At 41.2% G+C, this 26866-nt stretch overlaps 1 protein-coding gene across 1 annotated transcript in view; it reads right to left on the bottom strand.

Annotated features, from left to right (window-relative positions):
* Nucleotides 1-26090, bottom strand: part of nlgn2b (neuroligin 2b) — an 87320-nt gene extending 61230 nt beyond the window's left edge. The window contains exon 1 of the mRNA XM_053846166.1: nt 25355-26090. The gene's annotated coding sequence lies outside the window, so the exon portion shown is untranslated. The remainder of the gene's footprint in view (nt 1-25354) is intronic.
* Between the last annotated feature and the right edge of the window lie 776 nt (nt 26091-26866).

Below are 26866 nucleotides of genomic sequence, written 5' to 3'. Positions count from 1 at the left end.
ATAAAAATAAAATAAAATTGTACAGACATAAGATGTGTCACATAGTGACACGTCAACTTCAACATGACTGTGGACAATGTGAATATGTGTCATTCATTCAACGTTTTCATGTTTGATTTGCTTGTTATAGTTTAGAAAACAAAGGATTTCAGCTAGCGTCACTGCTTATGACACTTCCATGAACACATGATGGCCAAGAGACAGCACACACCTTGAAGCATCTTTTGATGATCTAATTGTATATTGCATCGTCCTCTTGCTTTTCTCCATGAATTTACGCTACACAAGTATCAATGGTGCTCAGTTTCCTAACAAATTATGAATTTAAAGTAACAACACATCCTTTGCGGCCAAGGTCACAACCCCATTAATAGGCGCTAACAAGCCCTCTGTATCCACACTTGAGTGTCCTCACAAGGCAATGCAGGTGTGGGTCAAGAGGAAGCGCCAAAGACAAATTGCTCTTTGCACTGTTCACCTCTCAGCAAGTTCAGGGAATAACACATGCACATGTGTTGAGATAAATGAGGCGTCCCAGGCTGCATGTGAGCCGCATGAGCATGAGACAATATCATGTTCTCCAGCACTCACATGTGAGAGGAAAATGGTGGCAAGTGAACATCCGGAACAGCTGCTCACGTCAACCACCCGTGAGCTGAAGCACTGCTTGATGCGCTCATGGAACTAGATTTATGGATATATACTGCGAGTCTTATGATTCCAGGGGAAATGGGTGGAAAGACCATTGTACCAAAAACAGCATTTGTTTGAATGCATGCTTAAAAACTTGGCAGGAGGCTGTGTAAGTGGAAATATTTCTCACGGGATTCTATATTGCCTTGTTTCCACTTCTGCTAACACAAGCGCGTGCCGTCAAGCTGCTCGCCTCTGCTAGTCAACATATGTGACAAGCAACTTAGCTCGCCGGAAACAAGCAGCTGAGTCTTTCACTGTTCAAAGGCACTAAATACAACCTATCTCTGGCAAGTGACTCATCACTACCAGCAATTCCTAGTATGACATTTATTTGTCGCATATTTTGCAATTCATGAATTTCCCTTCGACAAAACAGCAGCGCTTAAAACATCCAAAGTCGGTGCTAAATTAAAACAAGCTGCATATATAACTGAACGACAAAACGTGTCTGGGTGTCTCCCCACACTGACATCTACAGTCGGAAAAATCTTCTAAAGGTGCCGTGAGACTAATTTGTTCCACGCAAACCTGCCACTTTTCACCACATTTGACACCCAGCGCAAGAGGTTTTGACATTGTGGAGTGCAAATTCATACATCTTTTAAACACATTCCCATGACTTGCAGGATTTCAGTAAGGATCCCGTGATCCGGTCCTGAACGTAAGTGAATCAAAAAGCTTTGTGTCAGCAGACAATTTCAGCCTCAGTCACTTGTTATGGGAGAAACTCAACAGCTCCAGGTGCCAAACTCATTTTGATAAGTGTTTTCTAATAGGATAGAAAAATGAAACTCTTCAAAGCCTCTCAGTCACATCCATCAAGTTACAGAATCGATCAGACACATCCGGACCTGCAGGGAGGTGCTGAGTGTTGAACCGATGATACAATTAGCAAGAGTATGAACATTTTAAATGTTCAGAAGGAAAATAGTCGCTGTTGTCAGGTTGCGTCCTCCTTCACACCCCTCACCTGCTGCAGCCAACAATCCGGCTTCAAGAGGGTCCAGCCAAAGCTTTCAAAAGCAGACAGTTGGGTTCATGCTCATGTGTTCTGTCTGCCTGAAACTACAGTGGCATTAACAGACTTTTTAAATAAATGTAGAAACTCTTGGAGCAAATTTAAAAATAGCAAAACATATTTACAACATGTCAAACAAGATTATTTCCAAGTTTTAGATGTGTTCTAAAATTGTTTTCACAGTTTTTGTATTAGCAAGCTCCAATCGCTTGCTACCTGGTTCTTGTTGTGGACGGTGTATCGATTCTGACCCGTTCCTCCTTTGTCCTGAGCGTTTGCTTTCTTCGTTCTTTGCGGTCAACAGCACAGCCGTACGAACGTTTTCCCCTAGCTTCTCTCCGACAGAAATCAAAAAGGAAAAATCAGACTGAAGCTTGTGCCGTGGAACTTGTTTTTATTGAAAGTCGCAAACTCTTTTTTTGGAACATCAAGAATTCAAAAAGTTTACAAAAGAACCTTGCACATGCGCTGTCCACTCCAAAAGACCATATATATGTATATATATATATATATACATATATATATATATATATATATATATATATATATATATATATATATATATATATATGTATATGAAGCACTAAACCTCACTAAACCTCTTCAACAAATCACTAATAGTGTAAACGATACCAAATGAAACGTAGCAAAACACTTTGGCACGTACAGTTTTGCAAATGTGTTTTCAGAGTTTGTAAATTTGTTTTAACATCATTCTGCATTTAGTCCACTCTTAGGGAATTTACATATACTGGAAAAATATTTACAAACTTACAAACTTTTCTTAAGTTCAAAGAAGTTTCTACATTTGTTTCTACAAGTGTTGTAAATGTATTTCGCTACTTAGTAGGTTTTTAAATGTGTTTTACACTTCTCAGCCACACACAGTACGTAACGCCACACAACCGCCAGGACCGACATCCAAGCCGCCTGTCACTCCCAAAAATCATCACAAGTAGTTATATATAACCGTAGCGTGTAAAATGTATGCTGGCAGACAGCAGTATTGTCATTACATTCTATGCTCATCTGTATGAGCATTTTAGCAACACAGCAACTACTGCATGTCTCAGCCACTATGGCCCTTCTGCAGCAGCAGGGCTCCACCTGCACCAGCAGCTTTGCTTCTCACAGTTCGGTTCCAGAAGCACTTTAACTACATTAGCATTTGTTCTCACCACTACTAAGTTTAATATGATCTTCTCGCCTGCATTTACATTTTTATTAATGTAGAAGGAAATTTCATTTCTGAAGGGAGACGTCTTTCCAAGAGAGAGCCACAAAGGTTCAGTGGGTTATGCACAGGCAGCAGTAGCTGAGTTCGACAGAACTTTTCCTACTCCACAGTTTCTCAGCGAACACGACATTTCGCAAAGGAACCAATTCCAATGATTTGTCTTGGATCTGAAGTTGAAGTAACTGTTTGAATGTGTGGATAGCTCTGAAAATCATAATGGTCTTGTATTTGACATAAAAATGAAGCCGTATTGAACTAATACGTGATTTTTTTTTTCCTTTATTAAGAGGTGTCCTGAACGCTACGCGGAGCTGCCAGCTCTGTGTCTCTCCTCGTGAGAGAAGTACAGTCACTTCTGTCTCTACCTGGCTTATTAACCAGAGCTGAGGACAGGGAGCACAGGAGCCCGTGCTGCGCGTTTGTGCTGCAAGCCAAGCAAGAACTGCCGCAGGTGTACACACGGCAACCCCGACAAGTTGCACGGCTCTGCAAAACAAAATGCGTGCGGTTCTTCTATGGCTTATTTTCAGGTTCTGGCTGATCTATTCTTAAATTATTTTGAGGAGGGAATGATCTTTAATATGATAAATGATGTAGAGAGAACAGTTTCACACACACAGCAGCAGACCTTTTAAACATGCACTATTTTCGAGGGATTCTGAGAATATTTGTAAGTTCAACAATGAAGGAGGGCTGTGAGTAATAATTTCTCCTTGAAACAACTGTATTTTCTTAGGCAAAATAATGCCAAAAAATCGAAATCTAAACTGTGTGACCAAACATGCAAGATTTTCATGAAATATCTGAATAGACTTACTCACAAAAAATATTCATATCACTACTCGCGCGCCATTGAGGCATCTTAAGCAGCCGCTCACTACAGTATTGGAGGACTCTGCAAGGGGAGGCCCATATTCCATTGCCAAATAATGGACGCCACAGTGGGAGGTCCCTTATTTTGTTACATGTAGGGAGGCAACACTACGTCCAGGCAACAGTTAAGCAATAGGCCACCTGACAGAGGTATTGCATTGCCGCTCATCACGCTTAATGCTATAGCATTATTTGATGGACAATAATGATATATAATATAATAGTGGTTGGCTTGCAGCAAGATGTTTGAGGGTTCGATTCCCATTTCGGACTGGTGGAACTATAGACCTGTAGACCTGTCCAGGGTGTATTCCTGCCTCTTGCCCAGTGACCGCTGGGATAGGCGCCAGCATTCCCCGCAACCCTGAACAGGACTAAACAGTGGTTAACCAACAATGTATGTATGTATAATAATAATGATCTAAGGAAAATTGTTAGCAGTTTGTTCACACTCAACTAAAGCGCAATGTAATTTCTCGTCAAAACATACAACTGAATCGTAATGCCGGGGCAAATATCGCTTTGGAAAGTTGAGAGTGCAGAGACGGCGAGAAAAGACGGGGGTAAATAAAGCATCGTCTTGAGGTTTGCAATTTAAAAAGAGATTAATGGGATAAGTGTGAATTAACTAGCTCATGTTCCTCGGGCGGTGAGCTCAAAACTAAGCCCCCACAGCAGATTCTGGAGTTAAAAAGAGCCCAAGGAAAGTGAGATGTCTGGATGTAGCCACGGGCCAGCCAGCATTTTAGTCTGCTTAAATGCAATTCTAAAAGTGACAACACTCAGCCTGAGCCACAGCAAAATAAGATCTCTTCATTCTATGCACCGTGGGAAAAAAAAAAAAAAACACAAACACACTGTGCAGCCGAGTGATGAAGCAGCTAAAGGAAGGTGCACATGAAACCGTTCTATTGAAGAAAGGTTTTTGTCATTTCAGTGTACGGCACGAGGAGCAGCCGGTCTGCACGTTTCAATTTCTTCAGCGCAACAATTCCCAGGATTCAATAAACCCGCTGTTTAACTCAAAACAGATCTGTCTGCCAGCACGCCTTTTAAGCCAGAGATTAAGAATGATCATGTACAATCGCTAATTACAAGATGAAGTAAGATCCTCGCGTGGCTCCAATGAGTCTCTCTCACAAAACTAGATGGTGCACAACCAGAAACGGTTCACTTCAGTTGAGATTGAAAATGAACATTTAGACGTGTTCCATCTCACTACAGAGCTCTGAACATTCCTCAGAGCTGTTAGCGAAGACACGGGCAAAGCGTGGCCTGGGGGCCAGATGGAGCCTGTTTTTGAAGACAGCACCAAGTGGTCTTTCTCACTGTGTCAACTTTCTGTGGCGATAGCTACATGCCTGTTATTTACGTGTCATTTGATATCGTTCTTGTGAACTGCATGTGTTCATGGATAAAAACCATCCACGGTCCACTTCATTTTCATAGCAATTCTCAATTCTGTTTGGTGTCTTTTTTATTTTAATTATTGAAGACGTTTACTTAAGTCTGGTACTTTTGTATCGTATGTGACACAAAAGGTTTCTACAAAGTGAAGACTTAGTTTTAGGGGGGACAGATCCTACTACAACTACTATATGCTTCTACATTAAAAATGCTTTTTTTTTAAAGAGATGTCATCGTAGTAATGGTAATAGTAGAAGTAGTTCATGCTAGTAGCTGCATACAGTAACAATATCATTGACCGCGGTTACATGACGACCTGGAAAACTAAATTATTGCGTTAGTTCGGCTAAATTCAGACTTTTAAAATACATGTCGACTACTGGGGAGAAATTTGAATTATTCTTGGACCATGCGGCCCGCGTAATGGGGTTAATAGCTTGTCTATGCTAATATGTAGCCGAGTAGCTCGACTATGACCGGACTGGGTGATGTGCAGATGCACGAGCTTCTGCTATACAGCGGAAGAAAACAAAGTCCTAGACAAATCACAGTCTAATAACCTTCAGCAGTAGACAATGGAGAAGTCGTGTGTGCAACCTGATGTGCAATATGTGTGTTGCTCGGTCTTAGCCGATGTTAACACGTAACAAACATCAGCTGTGTTGTGAGACTAGCGACGATACTGATCTGCAGATTTGTCGTCAACTTCCTTCACCCAGGTTTGTTGCCACGAGATCAGAAGACGTGATTTGTTGGTTAAAGGACACGACATTACCAGCACGTTAGCAACCTTAGCATGTTTGCTAAATGAGTCAAGGCAGGTCATCAAAAGTGAGACTCTATGCACACAATATCCAGAAGATTAAGTTTTATTTAGACACTTGAGAGCTAAGTTCCAATACCCGCTGAAGGAAGCGGCAGCTCCCTGACGGTGACCACGTTGAACCATCGTTCCAACGTGCTGATTTTGGATGTCTGAAGTTAAACTAGTTTATCAGTCACCATCATCGCTGTCTGAAACGGCATCTTATCATGGAGATGCATCATTCAGTAATTCAACTTATCTCCACTGCATGTAAACCAGGGGATCATGATGCGATCGAAGTCCTTGGCTGAATCGAGCTATTGTCTTCGTCGGGTTACTCTCTGCATGTAGCCACAGTCACTGGACACACTGGAACGGTTACTACCCACCCTCAGATGATTGACTAAAGATAACTCATGCGTACCGCTTAAGGCTGGACACTATGACTTCAACGCATGATCAAGAGAAATTGTGCTTGTCCACCTGGATAACGCTAAATACAAGATATATCTCCCTCTCAGTGTCGTACATATTGGGAAGCACCACAGCATCAAATGTGTTTTGTTGTACTTTTGTTGTCTAGTTTTCATGAGCAGTTTAAACCACTTGTGCTCCACTCTAGCCATAGGAGCCATATCCTCGTGGCGGCTAACACGATGGTTAATTTATTTAATTTTATTTAAATTTATTAAATTTATTTAAATTTAATTTCTATTTAATACATTGTGTCGTATACTGACGTTGGCAAAGTTCCCTTTTGTGTCCTATTCTGATAAAAAAAAGGCAGCCTTCACTGTTGCAAGTTGACACATTGGCAGCGTGAGAAGTGAAAAACAGACAGAAGTTGGGGTTACTGTCTGTCATGGATGGCGCTCCATTAATTCAATGGTTAACAATGTGTCAGATTGCTATTTAAAGGCCATCAAACGGCCGTGCATTTTAGACAGAGGCATTTCAGTACCCTCACCTAGGAGGAGAGCCATGTAAGGAGTTATAAAGAGCAACAGACATCCAGTCTCATTCAGTGAAGAGAGTTTCAGCACGTCTCCCTATGATGCTCTGCGCATTTCATTTTTCTCTCTCCATCCCGCGCATGATGTGCAATGTGCCCATGCCAAATGCTCCATGCAACCGCACGCAAAAGAGTGGTTGTGCTGTTCATGGTGGAAAAGGAATGGCATGTTCCCTTGCGTGGTTATGACAGTTTTGTCTGATCTTCATGCGTATATTCTTGCACCTTCATTTCATCTTCTTGCTCTTTTGTTGTCCAGAAAATGTGCAGAATTTTATTGATATCCAGATGTATGCCCCCAAACAACGCATTTTCTCATCAGTAGATGGACTTAAAAGCATCTCATTCTATTACCTAATATTGGCGTTTGAAATCAGGGAAAATGCAGACAGGATGAGAGGAGAAAAGAAATCATGAACTGAAGGAAGCTGAACTTCCGGGATACACTATGATTGTATGAGACAGCATGATGAAAATAACACATTACACAATAACACAATTGCTCCACATTGCTCACACAAGACTCTCAGCTTTGAATAATATCAACTCCCTAAGATTAAGTGAAATCTTGGCAACACATAAAGCATAAACCCTCTCACCCACAGTCGCTGCTTTTTGGATACTGGGCAGTTTGTGATAAAAGTTGACAAGAGAAAATGCATAGTTACAGATGAAAGATGAGATGTTATTCTATGGAAAAAGACAATTACAAACAAATGTTTAAAAACTGTCAGAAGAAGAAAATTAGAAGATTTGGTAATTAGAATATATATATATATATATATATATATATATATATATAAAGCAAATATTTAAAAACTGTCAACAAAAGAAGAACATTAGCAGAATATTGTAATTATATATATATATATATATATATATATATATATATATATATATATATATATATATATATATATACAATATATACATATATAATTACAATATTATATATATATAATATTGTAATTGTATGTTGGAGCATGACATTTCAGAGACTGTGTAGAATCTGTTTGGGCTGCATAAGGTTTTGTCTTACTTAACAGCCAAATATGAAAAGAAGTAAAACTCCCTCAGTTAGTACTGCAATTTAGAAAAAAAAAAGTTTTTTCTCTCATCACGTCTCCACAGAAGGGCGAAGAAGCAGCTTCGCTTGGTTCAAAAGTTTACAGATTTTGTTTATGTCCTATTTTTTGCGAGGGACTTTGGAATCCTGTTTACCAAGTTTTAAATGTGTCAGTTTGAGTGAATAAAGTAATCCTCACAAGTAAGAATCGAAAACGCTCACAGATGCACAAATGAACCGATTAAAAAATAAAGAAATAAAACAACCATCAGACCCTGGTCTTGCTGCCACCCATTAGCTTCATCTCGGTCATCTATGGCAGTAAACAGAATAATGCCTCCTGGTCGGACATCCCTAAGCTGTGGCAGTAAAATGATGAGCTCATAAAGCTTTCATAGGCGACCTCAGGCTGACAAGGACTTCAAACTCATTCAACGTAGCAGGCTGTACCACAGACTGACAAGTATATCAGTGCTCATACACTGTTCAGTACCTGCTTTAATGAATGAATGACAAACACAACAGTGACTTGCTCATGGAATCATGTTGTGATTGGTCAGAAGGTGAAGGTGCTTGGTCGCATCAGCACTACAACAGTAAACAAATTCAATATTTTCACACTTACGATGAGTGCTGTTCAGTACAGTATGGCTCGATCTTGCGGATCATTCCAGAAACATTTTGACCACAACTTGTTTTTCCTATTTTGCTGTTATGTATTCACCGGTTTTGTGAATGACTAGTTCAGCAATGTCCCATCTAAACAGCAGAGCCATGCTTCATAATTCATATTTCCACTCGTGCCTCACAGAACTGAAGCACAGCAGTCAAGTAAAAATAGCACATTAAAGCTGTCTTCACGTCTTGCTACATTAAATCTGGTCTTCAAATAACGCGCAGCTCGATTGAGGTCAGGGGACCGAATCAGTCATTCAAATAAGAATTTGGCCCCAAATCTGTCTGTATGCGTCGGATCAGTGTTCTGCAACTGGGACGCATTTGTAACAGAGGACTGTGAGCCGGATAGTGATATGAAGATGTTTTGATGGGAAATAATGATGAGTGTCTTTACTTTTAAGGTCTCTCAAAAACATTTAGGTTCAATCATGTATATGCTTCCTTAGTCCAGTAAATAAAGCAGTCTGTTTTTTCAGTTCACTTTTTGTTACACTGCAGGATCACTGGGACACACACAGCTAATGTGGATTTGCAAACGTCCCACCTCTATTCCACAGTACTTTATGGCCACTATAAAGCTCATTTACATGCGTAACTGTTGGTGGTCGGAGCACATCACTGAGGAAAGGTTGCAGTCGCGTCCTGTGAAAGTCTTTTAAATTAAATGAATTTCACAGTGAGTTCATTAAAACTATTGAGTAAAATAACAAGGCCACTTCATGTGTATTTGAACAACGAAATAATACTCTTGGTCAAGCCGAGAACATCCTAAAAAACAGTTACCACATTAACAAATACCATGTTTACCTGTCTGATGGTGCGGATTGGAGGAGGCTGAAGTCATAAGAAGAAAAAGAGCTGGCACTTTTCCCATGTAGAAAAAAGGCTTATTATTATTATTATTGTTATTATTATTGTTATTATTATTATTATTATTATTATTATTATTATTATGTAGTCACCCAAGCAGTCAGAAAACTAGGAATAAAATTGCATTACATTATATTCATGTAAATGTGTCGTATTAAAAACCATAACTTTTGACTATATAAGATATATATAGAGATAAATGCAGAAGACTCAGTGATCGTAGCGGGGAGATTTTTTTTAGACACTAATGCTGTGTCTAAGTGTTTGGGTCCGGCGGTGCTGCTTTGACAAATGAATAGTGACTCGTCTGCATATTATGTGGATTTTCATAGCAGCAAGGCTACAGTCATCAGTGTTGACGTGTTTCCTCCTGGCTGCACAAAAGCATCTGCCCTGTGGAAGCAGACATATAACAAGCGCATCTATATCAGCTGAACACAGCAGCACCTCAGCGGAAATAATGGCACATAGTCTCCACCCTGAGCTTAAAAGCCAAACTCTGGCGAGAAGTTTAAACAAATGGAGGATGAAAATCTATTTTTGTGAGAAACAAAATGTCTATGGTCCCGATGAAAGAGCGGCTGTACGGATAGATGGATCATTCCTGAGCTAGTGACTCCAATTTATTCCAGAGATATGTATTTCATGGTCTGCAACACAGTGAACCAGCAAAATCTGGGATTCATTGTGGAGTTTAACCAACTTTAAATCCCATCACAGCATTTATGAAAAACCAACACATCCTCACTCCCATGGCGTAGGTATTGATGTTGGGATAGTTGGCTTTTGCGTCCTATGCTGGTAACAAAGGCACCTTTCAGCGTTGGATGTTGACACATTGGCAGTGCGGCACATACAGAAAAGAAGGATGCTGGGGTTAGCTACGTCATGGGATGGCTCTCCATTCATTCTGCGTGTAACAATGTGTCATTTGCTATTCAACGCCCATCAAGCCACCGTACATGGGTACCATATATATAGCCAGATATGGGGTTATAAATAGTGTGCTCCACTCCACGCCTGGAACACTACATAGGCGTTTTTTGTTTGTCAGTATAGGAGACAAAAGTACACTTTTTTAACATCAATATATGACACCGCGGGAGTGAGGATGGGTTGGCTAAACAGTTTAAAACATTTCAAATGTGTAGAAACAGAGTGCTCTTCATAACAAAAGGGGTTTAACTATTGAATCTCAAAAGCTTCCCAGAAGATAATTTTGAGTTACATATCAAATGTTTAACTGTGAATTATTAAGAGCTTGAAGTGAAGTGAACAACAGGGATGGACCTCATAACCAAATCTACATAAACTGTGAGCAGATGTGGGGAAAGCATATACTTGAATTTACTTTTCATAAGAGGTTTCAGTCTGTAACCTTTTCCTTCTCATTCTTTGGTGAATGTCGAGAGGTGGCTCCATAACAGCTGTGATGGAAATGCAGTGTACTCCAGCTGTTTTTTAGTGTATCCAAGCAAATGAATAATTGAAATGTTTTCAAAACCTGCCTGCTTTTTTTTCACTCTTAAGATGTGCGCAAAACCTTTTCACTGATGCTGCTTATATACTCCTGCAATCTCAATAGGGGATCCTGAGAATAACAACCTGTGTTTGCTCCGTCCCTCTCATCGAAGCTGTGACTACACTCTGAATAACATCTGCTGAAATTATCCAGATGCAACATTTGTCAGTGTATCAAGTTTTCATGAAGACATTCCTTACGTGTGACCTACTATGGTGTCCCTTAGTGCCCTTAAAATTGCTTTATGTAAATAATGTAAAGCCCCTCCAGAACCTGGATTCTGTGTGAACCTCTGATCATAAAAGTTGTCCTGCTAGATACTGTCAATTCTCAGTGACCATGCTTGACGCTTCACACCCTCTCCAAGTCATCAAAAGACTTGTGAAGTGGTTCACCAAACTGACATTCAACGATCATGTGGAGGCTGAAGAGAGAAAATCAAAGAGGACGTTGACCTTACCAAGAAAGAGCCTGAACTGCTCCGTGACAGAGTTGTGATTTTGAAAGGCTCTTTCAAGGAACACCTCACATGCAAACCGCCTTCATGCGTCAACACCTTGCTTTCATGTAATCTAGTCAAGTCGAGTTAAAGATGTCTCTTCACATGAAAACTTCATCAAACTCATGGAGACACACTTGGGATGAAACATTAACAACTGAAAAAAATCACAAAATTAACTTTGTGTTACGATCATGTCTGTGTCAAAAACATAAAGAGTATTTATGAATGAGTACTGGAATGTTAAAGTCTGATCTATTCCGATCAAAATCTTATGTTTTATAGAAGTTACTACTGATGGTTTGCAACAACTGCTAGTTCTTTTAAAAAATAAATATCAGGTCAATCCAGAATAATGTTTCAGACAAGAACTATCAAATGAAAAACTAAATGTTCTTCGCGATTTTACTAAAGGACGTCATATGTAATTGTTGAAGCATGTTTTCATCAGCAATCTATGTCCCACAACGGTGAGTCACACGGACGCTGACATTGTCAACGGCAGCAGTAGAACAAAACTGTATCCACTTTACTTTTTTCAACAACGATTTTGAATAGCTCCTTGAAAGCTCCTCACTATCCGACTCCGGTCAAAATGCCATAAATCCAATCTCTATGGCGTGAGGCAGGGAAGTACAAACTAGACATTGTTTGCCTTCAGAGCGCAGCCCCGGCTCTCGCAACAGCATCTTCCACTCTGGAGTGGCCCAGCTGGTGTGGACTCTGAGCCAACAGTATGTGTATGAGGCTCACCACGGTACATGAAGTTGTTCCCATTGTTCACTAGGAGATCTTAAACAATCATGTGGGCAACAACTGTGGCACTCTGAATCCTGAGGTACCAGCACGCCCCCTGCCACGGGTCAGTGACTGACGTTTCTTCACATCCACAGCCACATAAAATCAGAATCAGAATCCGAATCAGAACGCTTCATTAATCCCAAGGGAAATAATGTTCGTAACATGCTTTGTACCCAACATCTCACAATAAAATACAAATAATATTATAAAGTGCAAAAAGCAATCCAAGAGAGTTTAGAAACAATGTGCAAGAAAAAGCATATTCAAGGACAGAGTGAACAGAAAAGATGTGCCAAAGAATCCATCTCTGGAGTTTTTCAGGGATGAATTGTACAGTTTTATTGCCACAGGAAGAAAGGACCTCCTGTGGCGCACGGTCTTTGAGTTGGGTAGTCTCAGTCTGTTGGTCCATGTGCTACTGTATTGGACCAGGAGCTCATGGAGGGGGTGGGTGATGTTGTCTAGGATGCTCCTTAGTTTCAGGAGCATCCTTCTCTCCATAACCATCTCCAAGGAGTCCGGTTTCACCCCCACCACATCACCAGCTTTGCAGGTGAGTCTGTTGAGTCCGTTAGAGTCCACCACCGTTAATCTGCTGCCCCGGCAAACCACAGCGAACAGAATTCCACTGGACACCACCGCCTCATAAAACATCCTCAGCACTGTCCCGCAGACGTTGGAGGACCTGAGCCTCCTCAAGAAGTACAGACGACTCTGTCCTTTTTTGTAAAGGGCCTCAGTGTTCTGAGCCCAGTCCAGTTTATTGTCTGTGTGGACCCCAAGATATTTATAGTCCTTGACCATATCCACATTGATATGGTCGAGGACTAAAACTACACACTCCTACATGTTCAGGCATGATAAAAACCCAACTTCCCCTGACTGCAAATACAGCTGCAACATCTAGATCCAGGCCGTCCATGCAGCCTAACAACAAGAGGATACGTCCTTATATCCAGAGGGTGCCACAGGTTACACTGTATATCCTGGCCTGGCAACACCATTCAGCATCAGTTCTCTCACCAAAGCACCATTCGGATTCGGTTCCTCAAGGACTGTCCTGTAAAGTCACCGTACGAGGGACTTGGAGTAATTTTTACACCAACGTCACCTTTTAATCATGTAAATAGGATCCTCCTGCTCAAAAAACTGTTTGCTTTGAGGCCCCCAAAAATTCCAAAATGGTGGCATGAGATTTCATTTCAGAACCCAATGTCAGTACAGTCAAAGTTCAGATTGCAGCCTGAAAACACACCAATTGCCAGAAATCTCTCATTTACACTGTTAAACTTTCGTAAGAGCCAGCAATGTAATGCTGCTTTTGTGTGTAAATGCTCCTGTTTCGCCTTGAACATTTGAACAAAGTTCTGTAAGGTGTTATGTAAATAATGCAAAACCAAACCCTTGGAGTTGCTATAGCAACATCAAGCACCTCCTCGCTTCCATGTCTCATCGCCTGAGGAGCCCTGTTTCGCTGATGTTCGTACACATGAACCTTGGTTGCATTCAGAAAACAAACTACAAATTTCCTTTTCAAGAAAAACAAATTGCCTTGCAAAACACGTATCTGCTTTTTGTATTATTTGTTGTTGTTTTTCTTTGGTTCGAGTATGTCAAACGTGAGTCGTTCTGACACATCGTCGTCCATCCCAGTAAGTATACCTGCAGTTTACTTTGCAGCACGATACAAGCTGCCACAAATACATGCTGCTGCTGAAATTTAAATGTTGCCTTAAGAGGTCTGTCATGTTGAGCTAAAAGCAAACCTTGACAGATGGGCCGGGCTGCATCGATGATATGGAAGTCAACTGAGGAACAGCACTGAGGCTCTTGTTATGGAATGTATTCTGCTAAAATGATTTGCATGCTCAAAAGTGTCGAGAGGCTTCTTGTACTCCACAGGCTTCGCTCTGAGGTCAGTTGAATAAAAGATGGGGGAGAATTTGGACTTTTGTACGACGGGCTTTTCTTAGCGACAAAGTCAAAACAATCATTAGAGTTTTATTTTGCTTGTTTTTTCTCTGACACCAAGGATCAACCTCTAAATTAACATTCCAACAAAAAAAAAACTAAATTAAACGTAACAAAACAGCGTAAAATCTGGTCAGTGTAGGCCTGTTGAGCTGTCTCTTCATCTGGTTAAAGTGATGTGTTTGATCAGCTCCATATCGCCTGACAAGCAGCTGTCATCGTTCGCTGCTCCTGTTACGGGTCAAACGCCACACAGACTCGCTGCTATTATTAAACTCGTCTCTGCCATTAAATGTGGAGCGGTTTTCATCAGGTTCACATCATCCGCTCTGCAGTTGAAAACCATTTGATCTGTTAGACACGTGAGTCCCCATTTTTAAGGATCATTTCTCTGTGTATGTGAAAAACATTTTATCACGCTGTTGCGAACCGAAAAAAAAGCCTTTCTTGAACTTGGACATTCAAGCATTTAATTTGGGAGGAGGACATGGTTTCAGGCTGACGAATGTACCACTTCACTTAGTATGTAGTAACTTCACCAAAGAAAGTTGCTTCTTTGTGCATGGCCTGAAGGGCGATACCCTTCTTATAATAAATATTTGGATTCAGTTAATGTTTATTTCATCACCAATTTGTCATTGACATTTTTTTTTTGTGAACAAAAATGCCTGATTTAGCGGGATCTGGAACGACATGACGGAAAATAAGGATCTTGGTGTATTAGCTTGTAAAAAAAAAAACTAGTGTCAGTTTTTAAGTCCAAAAAATGATTTTAACAAAATACAGTGGAACCTCGGTTCTCGACCACAATCCGTTCCAGAAGGCCATTGGAGAAGCGAATTGTTTGAAATCTGAATCAATTTTTTCCATTACAATGAATGGAAAATGGAAAAAGAAATAATGCGTTGTAGAATGTAGAGTGTCTGCTGCAGGTGCGCTGTTCCTCTATGTGTGTGGCCGCTGCATGTGGGAGGGGTTGCCGAGTGAGTGACGTCTCTCCAGAAGTGAAGAGGTGCCCGGTGCGTGTCCAGCTCTGAATGTGCGCTTCTGTGCAGTTTGGCTGTGACAAAGTCATAAACCAAGTCACGCTCTGTCCCAGACTCGCCTCATCCCTGTCCCAGCTCCAGCCCACAACAGGACATCAAACCCTGGACGTTCAAGTTCTGGATTTTCGATCGAAATCCGAAGCAAAAAAACGTATAAATTTTTGTTCGAACTCTGATTTGTTCAAATTCCGGGACGTTCGAAAACCGAGGTACCGCTGTATGCATTATTTGGTAAAGCTGGGTATTAAGGGGTGTGTGACCACAGTCTTTCAGCAGCTCATTAATACAGCAAACTAAAACAGTAACTGGTGATATGTTACACCGGGATGGTCGGGATGTAGAGTGTCTGAAATAGAGCAGGCAGAGATGGATCTGGCAGTCAGTCATGTTTGTTTACGTCCGCCCCGCATAGTGTTTGAGTGATGACTCGCTGCACTAGTGAGTCCAACTGTTTAGTCCCGACTATTATCCATTTAAATAATTGCAATTTGAACATTTATGAATCTTCTGGGAATCGCTCATGTCCGAGCCTTGGCGGCAATATTTGTAGGTGAATGTGAGCGTTTTGCATCTCAACAAGATGGGAATGAACATGTTGACGCAGATGACACACAGACTGTTGAGCGAAAGGAGACTAATGGGATTGGTGCAATGTGTGAGAAAGTTGTGGTGATGATGAAATTGCAGCCTCACAGAACTTGCAGGGACTGGTTGAAATTGCGTTAATAGTTAGGATCGCCACATCTACATTTCCTGGAGGTACTTGCTGAAATCTCTTCTACTCTTACTTCATTGAAAACATAACTCCATCCCTGCATCAGTGACTTGTATTTGTGACAGCTGATCACATAACAATGACGTTTTTTTTTTTTTTTTTTTTTGCCTTAGTGTCCCAACAGAAATTCCAAGCTAGCACATAACTTAAATCACATGCTCTCCGAATAAAACCCCTGAACAGGCGTTGCTGCTGCAGCCTCAGTCTTAGTTTAGAGCTGAGCACAGGGCAACTCTGGTTTTGAAGCGAACTGCAGTCCTTGGAGCTTGTGTTGGTTCATTAACCAGTGGCGTGCGTGTGTATATGCTGCTGTCGGTCTAAATGAGCCCTGCAAAGGGCTAGAAACCAGTCCAGGAGCCAGCTGCCCGTGACCACACTGAAGGTACTGCTTCGGTTAATAAATACATGGATTATTTTCCCCAGATATATGTAACTAGTACTACTACTACTACTACTACTACTAATAATAATAATAATAATAATAATAATAATAATAGTAAAACCTTAGTGATATATTCCGATGCTATGTGCAAAAACACCTGACCGGTCAAGCTATTGTATAGTTATTTCCCTATTCAGAATGTCCAAGGTCAAGAGAAAGAACAATACACAAAAGCTCTTAGCATCATTCATAATACATTGAATCCCAAGCATCCACATAAGACATGGCAGTTGTGAGGATCCAATTCCCTCCGTTTATGTCTCAGACATTAAATATCTTGCGATCTGAGAGCCTCACTGTCGGGACTCTTCACATTGCTACTTTGGAGAGTTGGACTCAATTAAGCTGTCGACAGTTTGACTCCAGTTATCTCGGGTTTGACCAGAGCCAGTGGCTCCAGCTCACAACAGTCAATAGATGTCATTTCCTCTCCTCCTTGAAGAAACAATACAGTACGTGGAGCCGTCAGCCGGCGGATGGTTCTATTGACGTGTTGACTGTGATCCTTCACACTTGTGTTTATTCAGCTTGTTGCTTAGTGATCATTTGCCTTTCTCTAATGAGGTCTTAAAGCCTCTATATCCATAGACCAGGTCACAACCCCAAATATCTGCATTAGTGCTTTTGAAGAAACCATGGCTTCAGGCTGTTGAGAGCACGACTTAAAGGTATAATTATAATTAGAGTTGCAGCATTGTAATTTATGGTTTGGAATGGATGTTGCGTCATAGGTCACTGGCAACGTCTCTTCTTTCCTTTCACTTACAGATGCGCCCACTTGAGTCAAAAAAAGATGATTTCTTTTCTTATTAAACTCAAGGTTTCAACACATTCTGCCTCCTATTTTGTCTACTTTCAAGTGGCCTTTTGCGTCCAAGAGCGACGAGGAAGTCAGCCTTCAGCGTCACATATTGACGCATGAGACGGTTAATTGACGCACTGACACAGAGGGCCACACGTCACATAAAAGAATTACGGCGGGTAGGATTAACCATGGGATGGTGTTTCTTTCCTTCTGATCACTTTCTTGTGTCACCGGATATATTGAATTGCGTAGAAATGACCACGTTTGTCACGACCATTTCTCCGACAGTAACTGGGAGAACCAAATAAGGCGGTAAATATATCATATCTACAAGGTAGCCTTCATGAGAACTCTGGATTTTCAACCCTGTTTGGGACGTCACATCTGAAGCAAAGCGTCTGACTTCACTGAAACATGTATCCGTTGAAATGCATTCATGACACGACTGCGACTGAGAATGCAAAAGTACACTTGAAAATAGTCGCTATTTGACACCAATGGATTCAGAATGGGTTGTCCAAGCAGCCAGCCTCCCTTTCCCCGATGCAACATTGAAGTGTAAGTACTCCTCTTACATGCGACTATCATGAATGAGAGCGAAAGGTTTTCATCTTTCCAAAATGAAGGCAACCTTGAGATCATTTTTAAGTTTAAAAATCTGCCACTTCAGTTGATAAACACCAGCCACGATGTGATTCCATCCCTCCATTTTGCCTTTATCATGTCTTTATTTGGACCATCGTCTGTTCCGTGTCGAAGCAGCATGTTCAGTTGGCAAGGAACATCTGCTTCTTTTGGAGAGACCCCATTGCATACCAACTAAACCTGTGAAATAGATGACCGTGAACATCATATTTTAAACCTTGTTGTCAGAGGTTTAAACAACACAATGGTTCTGACGTTTTAAGGGCCACTTCGGAACACTTTTGCTTTTTAGGTAACACAAAGCTTTTCAGGTCAGCCTAGCTACTTACATAACAGGTTTAATCTCACCCCAATGATCTCATGCATTCACTGAAATATAAGGCTCTTTCACACTACAACCTCAACAGTGTACTCCTACGTATATGTATCAAACAGCACAAATGTACTATAGTGACATGTAATGGCAAAATCTGTTGTATAGATTTAAAATTCATTCTTAATACCTTACGTAACTGCGATTAACAAACAGAGAGATACTATTTTGGTTTGAAACAATATGTCTGACTACCTCCAGCATCACTGTGCTAAAGATATCCCACGATCCACTGACTCAAGTGCTTAATGGAACATTTTTAATCAATCGAACCGGAACTGAGCCACACACCAAAGGCCACTTGTCATGTTTTAATGGGTTTGTTCGGAGGCTGCTTCAAAAAGGACACATGAAATTACCAGAAATGTTCATTAGGTTTGGTGTGATATTCGTCCCATATCGCAGAACGGCACTTATCGCCACGCGTCTATTTGATGTGTGTTAAGTGCTGTTCAAAGATGAGCGCACAAAATAGTTGCCATGGCATTTGCTCAAGTGTTTCTCCAGCTCATAGATACTGGGTCAAGTCGATTCTCCTGTTTGCCCCTCCTTCTCTGTGACGTGCCTGAGAGCTTGGGGCATTTTAACCTCACAAGTCTCTTCCTTATACCATCAACTAGAGCTCTGGACCGCACCTGAACTGTTCTTTTTTTTTCGTTTTACACTGACAACACAGGATAAGGTTCAGTCCATTAGTTATTTACCTAGGTGTATTTCTGTTTTAAGTACTACACTTACAGTCCAATAAAAATGGCCAGTACCTTGAAGTATCGATTTGCATTCACAGTAAAAGAGGAACCCTGGAAGTATGTTCATGTTTGGCCTCCAGGCAGATTTGCAGTATAGGTTTGATAAGTGCACAATGGCTCTTAGTGGACTTCCACAGCCCTCCACACATACTTTCTCTAAGTGCACTATCCTGCACGACGCTCCTTCAGGGACTACTACTCATAGTAGTGACTTCAAAACAGTAGGAGAAGAGTTAATCTGGAAACATCCCAGAGAAGCTGAGGGAAGATGATCCCAATTATGGATCTTTTAAATAGGAAGCCCAATTCTAACAACAAATTATTATTCTAAACAACAAATTATTATGTTTTGTATACTAATTTCATTATAAGTACTTTGTGTTGGTCCCAGGCTTGTATGGGGTTTGGAAAATAGCCTTCTGTTATTCTCTCCCGAAACTTGACTAGCATTGTAGGGTAAGTTACTATACTATACTATACTACCTACGACAGAACAACATTCTGAAAAAGCTCAGACTTACTGCAGTTACATGCAGAGAGTAGCCCTACTAAGGCAAGAGCTTAAGTAAGCCGCAGAGTACGATTTACATGCGGTGCAGAGGACATCAAATTATGAGTAGATTTCATCTGTGACGAAGGGTTGACCCATAAACTCTTCAGTCCTTTGGGTTCTGCTGACCGTAGAGGAAGAGCATTCAAAGTTGGCAGGTAGCAAGAAGCAGTTTCAGACAGTAGACAGTCTGAGAGTTTAACCCCAAAACCTGCCGAATATATACTTCTGCAGGAGTTAAACTTGCAAGTTTCTGGATAAAATCAAATATTCCGGAGATAGTGTCTTCTATCTGTATCTGGAGTACACAGTAGTGCTTTTGATCACTGGCGTGAGCTTCTACTCACTTAGCTTAAACCAACAAGTCACGTCTTCTAATGATCTTGTGGGAAGTAGCGATCAAAACGTGAGTGAAGGACTAGGCTGTTTACATGCATTTTAACAATGCAAACATTGCCGGACTTACGCAATAATTCAGTTTTCTACGCCGTCATGTAAATGTGTTCACGAGACCCCATTACCAGTGTTGAGTTATGATTATCGCAACTCATCCAATACCTCTTTCTGAGTATAAAGCTGAGTGAAATTACGTAAAAGCAATATACTCTTTTGGCTGTGAACCTTTCCAGTGGCAAGTGAAGGAGTCAACAGTGCCACAACACTCACTGGAGTCATGAGATCCTGTTACCAAAAGTCTCTCTACCTGGACTGTTCTGGGAAGTTCTGACCATAACAATTATTCCAAGATCCTGGGCTTATAACCGGCAACACAGACCAGACCATGTCATTTTACTCCCCCGACAACCTCCCACTCTAGACCTCATGGAACATTAGCCACATTATGTAAACTGGTAGGGGAGACCATCACAGCTGAGGCTGACTTTGTGTACACCTTTGAACAAATGAATGAATGTTTATTTCAGTCTCCTCTTTAAGGACCTACAGACCTGGGCGACCTCAGCAAGAGCTAACAAGAATACTGCACTGTACATTAACTCTGACAGATTAGGAAGAGATTCTACTGCATTGGCATCGACTTTCCAAGACAGCAAAGATTAAAGATTAAACAACGCAAAAATCTCCATGTCTATTATTTTAAGTATCGTTTTCCATATGCACCTAGATTAAAATACTAGAAATTATTTAAAATAGCTCTAAGCTGAAAAGAAAATCCATAACGTGTTTCACTAGTAGATATATTTATAGTTCTGTGGCCCATAACGTGCTGGAGGATGAGTCATTTATTAGCATTTTCTTTAATCCGGACTCTAATGAGCTGGCAGCCGGCTCACACCATCTTATCGCTTAGCTTTTTAAATGGAAACAGTCAATTTAGGTGCAAAAGGAACAAGAGTAACATTTTGTTTTGATGTCAATGTTGCAATTTCAATGACATTTCCCTGTACTGAAGATTTCTGCATCAAGGTGCATTTTCTCTATTTACTTACTGTGCTTCTTAAGCTTCAATTGACAAAGTCAAATGCTTTTAAAGTTAATGCTATTGAATCATGCAAAGCTAAAACATCAAAAGGAAAAGGAATGGAAAATAGTCGTTGCAATTGTCATGTTTGTCCCAGGAAAAAAAAAAACCTTGGGATTAATAGTTTTCTGATTTTTTTCTGATTCTAAAAACATGTTATTTAACAACAGCGCCACCTAGGAGTGACTTCAAGACATTCATAGTCTTGTCGCTGTTGCGGTATATGCATCCATAAATGCCGTAAAATGTACAAAAAATATATATATAAATAAAATAAAATAAATATATATACAGTGCTCTGACAAATGAGCAAAAACCTCAGTCACTTTTTCCCCCTTTTTCGAGCCTCAAGTCCAAATTCTGATGGTGACACCAGATGCAAGCCTGAGTATTGTCAAACAAAAAACGTGTTATTCAAACAAGCTCAAGCTTTGCCTTTTTAAGGTAAGTGATGACACAAGATCATTATGTTAGCGGTTGCTAAGAAGAATTTGAAAATTGAAAATGACATCGCTTCACTGACTCCCATTAGGTTTTTCGGATCGATTTAAACAATAACTGTCGATTAAAAAAGACTGTAATTGACTTGTTCATCTTCATCGTCCTGAGATTTGAACAGTTCATGATTCTTGGACGGCCCTGCCAACTTCTCTTAAAAGTTCTGATGCCCAGATGGTTCATCCGCTGTTGTGGCTTTCAGTTTATGGAAGAACATGCCTCCGGACATTCGCTCTAATACTGATCTCAGCCTTCTGAAATCGTGACTCAAGACCCACAGTTTTGCATGCAGCTATGCCTTAGCCAGACAAACGACAGAATAGGGAGTGACCTTTATTCTGAAAAAAAAAAAAATCTGGCCACAGCCTTGGCTATTTCCCTGTCTCATACCAAATAAAATTGCTCTACTTGCAGAATGAGTGGAGCAGCGCGTTGGCATGTTGAAGAAAAGCTTGTCGTAAAATTAAGACGGTACCTGAGCTGCGAAAGATGTAGGTTTTGAGTGGAAGAGAAGCGGGTTTGTCGAGTCCCTGAAGCAGCACAGAGGTTAGCGTGTCTTGTTTGGAACGTCAGGGTTTGAGCCCAGTGAACAATGATTTGGTTCATGACATTAAATAAGACGTTCCCGCTCTTAAACATGTTGGTTTTCACATAATAACTTTCAAATTTGTGGTCGCACTTGTGCAGTAGGTCAACAGAAAATAAATCTTATCTAGTAAAAGAGGAATGCAAACAAATCTTCCGTGGCAGTGTTTGCCCTCCTCTCTTCCTCACTGTCAATAAAAAGCCAGCACCTCAGGTAAGCTCTTCATTTAACGTGTCAGTAACATGAGCACAACAGAAGGACAGCTCATGTCCGTTCTGAGACAGATTCAGGAGGCCAGACTAATGTGGTTTGATGGAGAGGAGAGGCAGGAAGCGTGTTTGGCGAACAATGCTGGAAGTACAAGTACACGGGAAGGAGGACACGAAGAGGATCATTTTGACCAGAGATGATGATGAAGACAGGTTAAGGTGGGGGAAGCTACATTCACGTGGCAACCCCCCACAGAAACTGTCGAAAGACAAGGAAGAGGACTGCCAGGAGGAAATTCAGTTAACGTCCTGCCCTTCTAATTTATATGACTGAGCTGTATATAAAATGCAAGCAGGAGCTGTTAGGACTGTAAACAAACATTAAGAATATTAAGCACCGTGATGAGTTATATGCACATTCCGTCGCTCGTGTGGCGGACAACTTTTATGGCTGTTATAATGCCATCTGTGACTCTTTCCTCGGACGTAATATCTTGTTTCATTGTATGCCATGTATTCATATCTCATTTCCCGCTGCTTGTGAAAAGCACTTTGACTGCCTTATGGTTTTTGTAAACAACAGTAAATAAACAACCTAATTAATATAAAAAACATTTATGTGTACAAAACACATTAAAAAAATGCTTTGTTCATGAACTCATTTACTCCAGTGAAGGGCATGTGACTGGTCTGGCAGAAAAACAATACCACAGGATGAATATCACACTTTTGCCTCGCATCACAGGTTTGCTTCATGATACTACTTGTGGAGCTGTGCTATATTCATGGGCTTGTTACAAGAACAATACTCTATTTACACCACAGATAAGGGGCCATCAAGAACATGGACTACCCAGGAAATTTAAAGTAAATATACACGCTGCACGGAAGTGCTATGTAGATTTTCCACAAAGCATTAACACAAGTCAGACACACAATCTAGGTCTACGATCATTACTCCTAACTGAGGGGGAATTCTGTGCCTACAACAGAATTGGCCATTATCCTGTCAACTAAATATATTGTGTAAATATGAACACAGCAGTGTTGAATATTGTACAGATGTTAGCGCTTGCATCCACCATCAAACTGCATTAGTCTGGCCATAAAAAGTACGCACAGAAAACACCAACGAATTCAAAGATTCTGCTTAAATAACACAATTACCGGGGAACCTTTCTGAAGCTCGACTGTTTGTGTGTTTCTATAGCAACATTAGTGACGACATGACTGCGCCGTATGACAGGGCAGTGGGAGAAACACACAGAGGCTGAGGTGAAGATGATCGAATTGTGGCATCGGTGACCGTGCTAAAGCACATTTCACTTGATAAACTATGCAATAAATTATTGGTTGTCAGTGTTTGGTAAGTTAAACTACTTTGAATGTAAAAAAAAGTAATAGATCCGGTTTTGTGGCACATTTAAAAACCATCTGGACCATTGCTCACCCACAAGAAGAGCCTCATTAAACACTACATGTCTGGGTTTCTAGACTCTGAACCATTAAAGCTGTTTTATCATTTCACCTATTGCACTTCTTCTCAGGGTGGCGGCTTATTGACTTTAATGGTCAGTCAACATCCACACAATATAGCTGACCGCCCAGTCACAACATTAAAGACTCTTACTTTTCTTTTAGGGGAATTTGTTTTACTGTTTCTTAACTGCAGGACAACGCTCCTGAAATACATCCCGGATTCACGAAATTGTGTTTCCCTATAGAGCACTGCCTGGTCCACTGAGCACATACAGAGAGCATAAAAACACACACAAAAAAAAAACAGCAGCAAAAACATAATTCAAGATAGAATGAAGAGGTTTGGGTATGTATTGGTGTTCAGGTTCTAGGTCATTTCTGCTCTGTCTATTGAAACCATGCATACCGGACTTGGGATGCAGAAAAATAATCATTTAAAAAAACTTATAAACACGAACAGTGTTATGATCAAACATGCCGTTTCTTTCTAACCAAGTTAGAGTGGTTATTTTTTGCTTGCTTTACCTAGCATAGGAAAAACCTCCACAAGTGCACAACACATTCCCCTGTCAGCCTGATGGACTTTTAAATGTCACAGGCTGCATAAGGAGAGAGAGTTGTTCTAAAAACATTCGAACAGACCATTGCTCATCCACGACCTGTCTGAACAGAGGTCCTGTTGTCTGCCATTAACGGAGCGCTGCCCAACCACAGCTGAATATTAATGGAGCCTCCTCTGGATGGTCGGAGGGTGCGTTTAATCCACAACCCGCATCTTCCTGATCTTCAGCTGTATGTGTCTACGTCCATTAAGGAGGACGTCTTTAGAGTTCAAGGCCTCTCCGACTCCAGATGAGGTGGCTTACAGTGCAGCATGACAGCAGTAATGCAGCCATCAAGACATGTAATAAAGCCCTTATTATTACACTCATACATGGTGGTGAGGAGCGGAGGGAGAGAGCGGCCTGTCAGATTGACGAGCCCAATTAAAGCACGGGAATATGAGACTATGTGGTGGAAATGACTGATGCTTCATGCACGAGTCATCATGCTGCGATGTGACAGCTTATCAACAGGCAAAGCCAGTCAAATGGGAAGAAGGCAAGCGCTCGCTGTGGCACTGATCTTCACATTCAAACATCAAACTGTGACAGTGCGTCAAAATGGAAAGTGTGCGCAATGTGCACAGTCACCAAAGCTGCGCGGATTGCGCACAGATGACGCTGAAAACCCAGGAGCTGCCGGTGAAACATATGTCTTACCTACAAGACTGGAACTGATGAAGAAGGCCAAGGCATGTAGATTGTTCTCCGGTGGTGGCGAGTGTTTGAACTAGGCCATTTCTTCTCAGATCTCAGGCTCATCGGTGCACCTTGTCGGTTTTCCTCCGGCTTTCCCCCCAAAAACACATCTCACAGTGCCCCCCACCTGCTCGTCCTCCGCGCATTCCTCTTTGACGCTCCCCAATCCCCTGATCATAGACTTTAATAATGTTGGGCAGTAGCAGCAGTAAAATAGAGTCAGGAGAGAGGAGGAAGAAAAAAATAACCGCCGCGAATGCGTAGTTGTAGCGTCAAGAATAGGAGGTCCAGCAGGGATCTGTCCTCCTTTCCCACGTTAGTCCATAGTGAGACAATCCACGATGTCCGCGCCGTGGACCAGTAATGATTTTTTTTCTTCTAAAAAATGACCTATTGTTGGGGATTGTCAGGACGTGGAACAGCGGTCCACAGACACCCCGCAAAAATCAGGTGTCCAGTCGCTCCTCTGCGCGCTTGCGTGGATGGGGGGGTTTCTGCCGCTCTCTCTCTCGCTACCGCTCACTCTTTTCCGAGCTCGCTCTCCGCCAGCTCCACTCGGTATCTGGCGCTGCTCACCCCAAATAATGGAGCGGTGTGAGGGATCTACCGAGGGATCTAGTGCCGAGACATCCTGCTTTGACAATTGCCCCGTCAATACAAATGTTCTCGGAAGTGGAGGGTGTTATTCAGACGTCACGTGGATCCTCTGAAGCTCCGACGTCTTGAGCTTCACCTCTCTCTCTCTCTCTCTCTCACACACACACGCACGCTCCATCTCTCCCTCCTTGCAATATTTCAATCTCACATCTTGTTGTCATGACGAGGGGTGAGCGCGGGCGCATGATTCAAAGCGGGAGCCGCGGACGTCGCCATGAGTGCGAAGTACAGTGGCTATTCGCAGCCCTGGCTTTTTCAATGATCATATTTAGATGACGATGTTCATCACTCTGACGTCACATTGGCACCAGGATGACGAGTTTTTTTTAGCCTCATAATAATACAGAAGGTATATATTTTTGGTTCAAGCACTTGCGATAATTCTAGTGAGTATACAAACTAGTTTAAGTTATACATTCACTGAAGTAATACATATACATTTAAAAAATATATATTTTTACAAGTTGCAAAACTCGGAAATAATGGAATAATGTTAGGGGAAATATTCGTGACAGCTTTGAGAGCTGTTCTTCAGATGTTTGGAACCACTAAAGAAAAGAAACCAAAAAAAAAAAAAAACAACTCTTACAGATTTTAGTTTTCAGGGACTGAGTTGATTTTTGCGCTGTGCCAAGTTTTAACATCAGAATAGTAGATTGAACTAAAAAAAAAAATAAATAGTGTTCAGTCATGAGAATAAAGTCACGAGCTGATTATTTCAAAATATTCATGACGCACCGACTGTACTGTCAACTCCACTAAACTAAAGACCTAAGAGACTATTTTTGGAATATTCGTGACTCAAGTAGAGTTTTC

Source organism: Synchiropus splendidus, chromosome 17, assembly GCF_027744825.2.
Source record: "Synchiropus splendidus isolate RoL2022-P1 chromosome 17, RoL_Sspl_1.0, whole genome shotgun sequence".
NCBI classification, from domain to species: domain Eukaryota; kingdom Metazoa; phylum Chordata; class Actinopteri; order Syngnathiformes; family Callionymidae; genus Synchiropus; species Synchiropus splendidus.
This window is presented reverse-complemented; position numbering and strand designations above follow the sequence as displayed.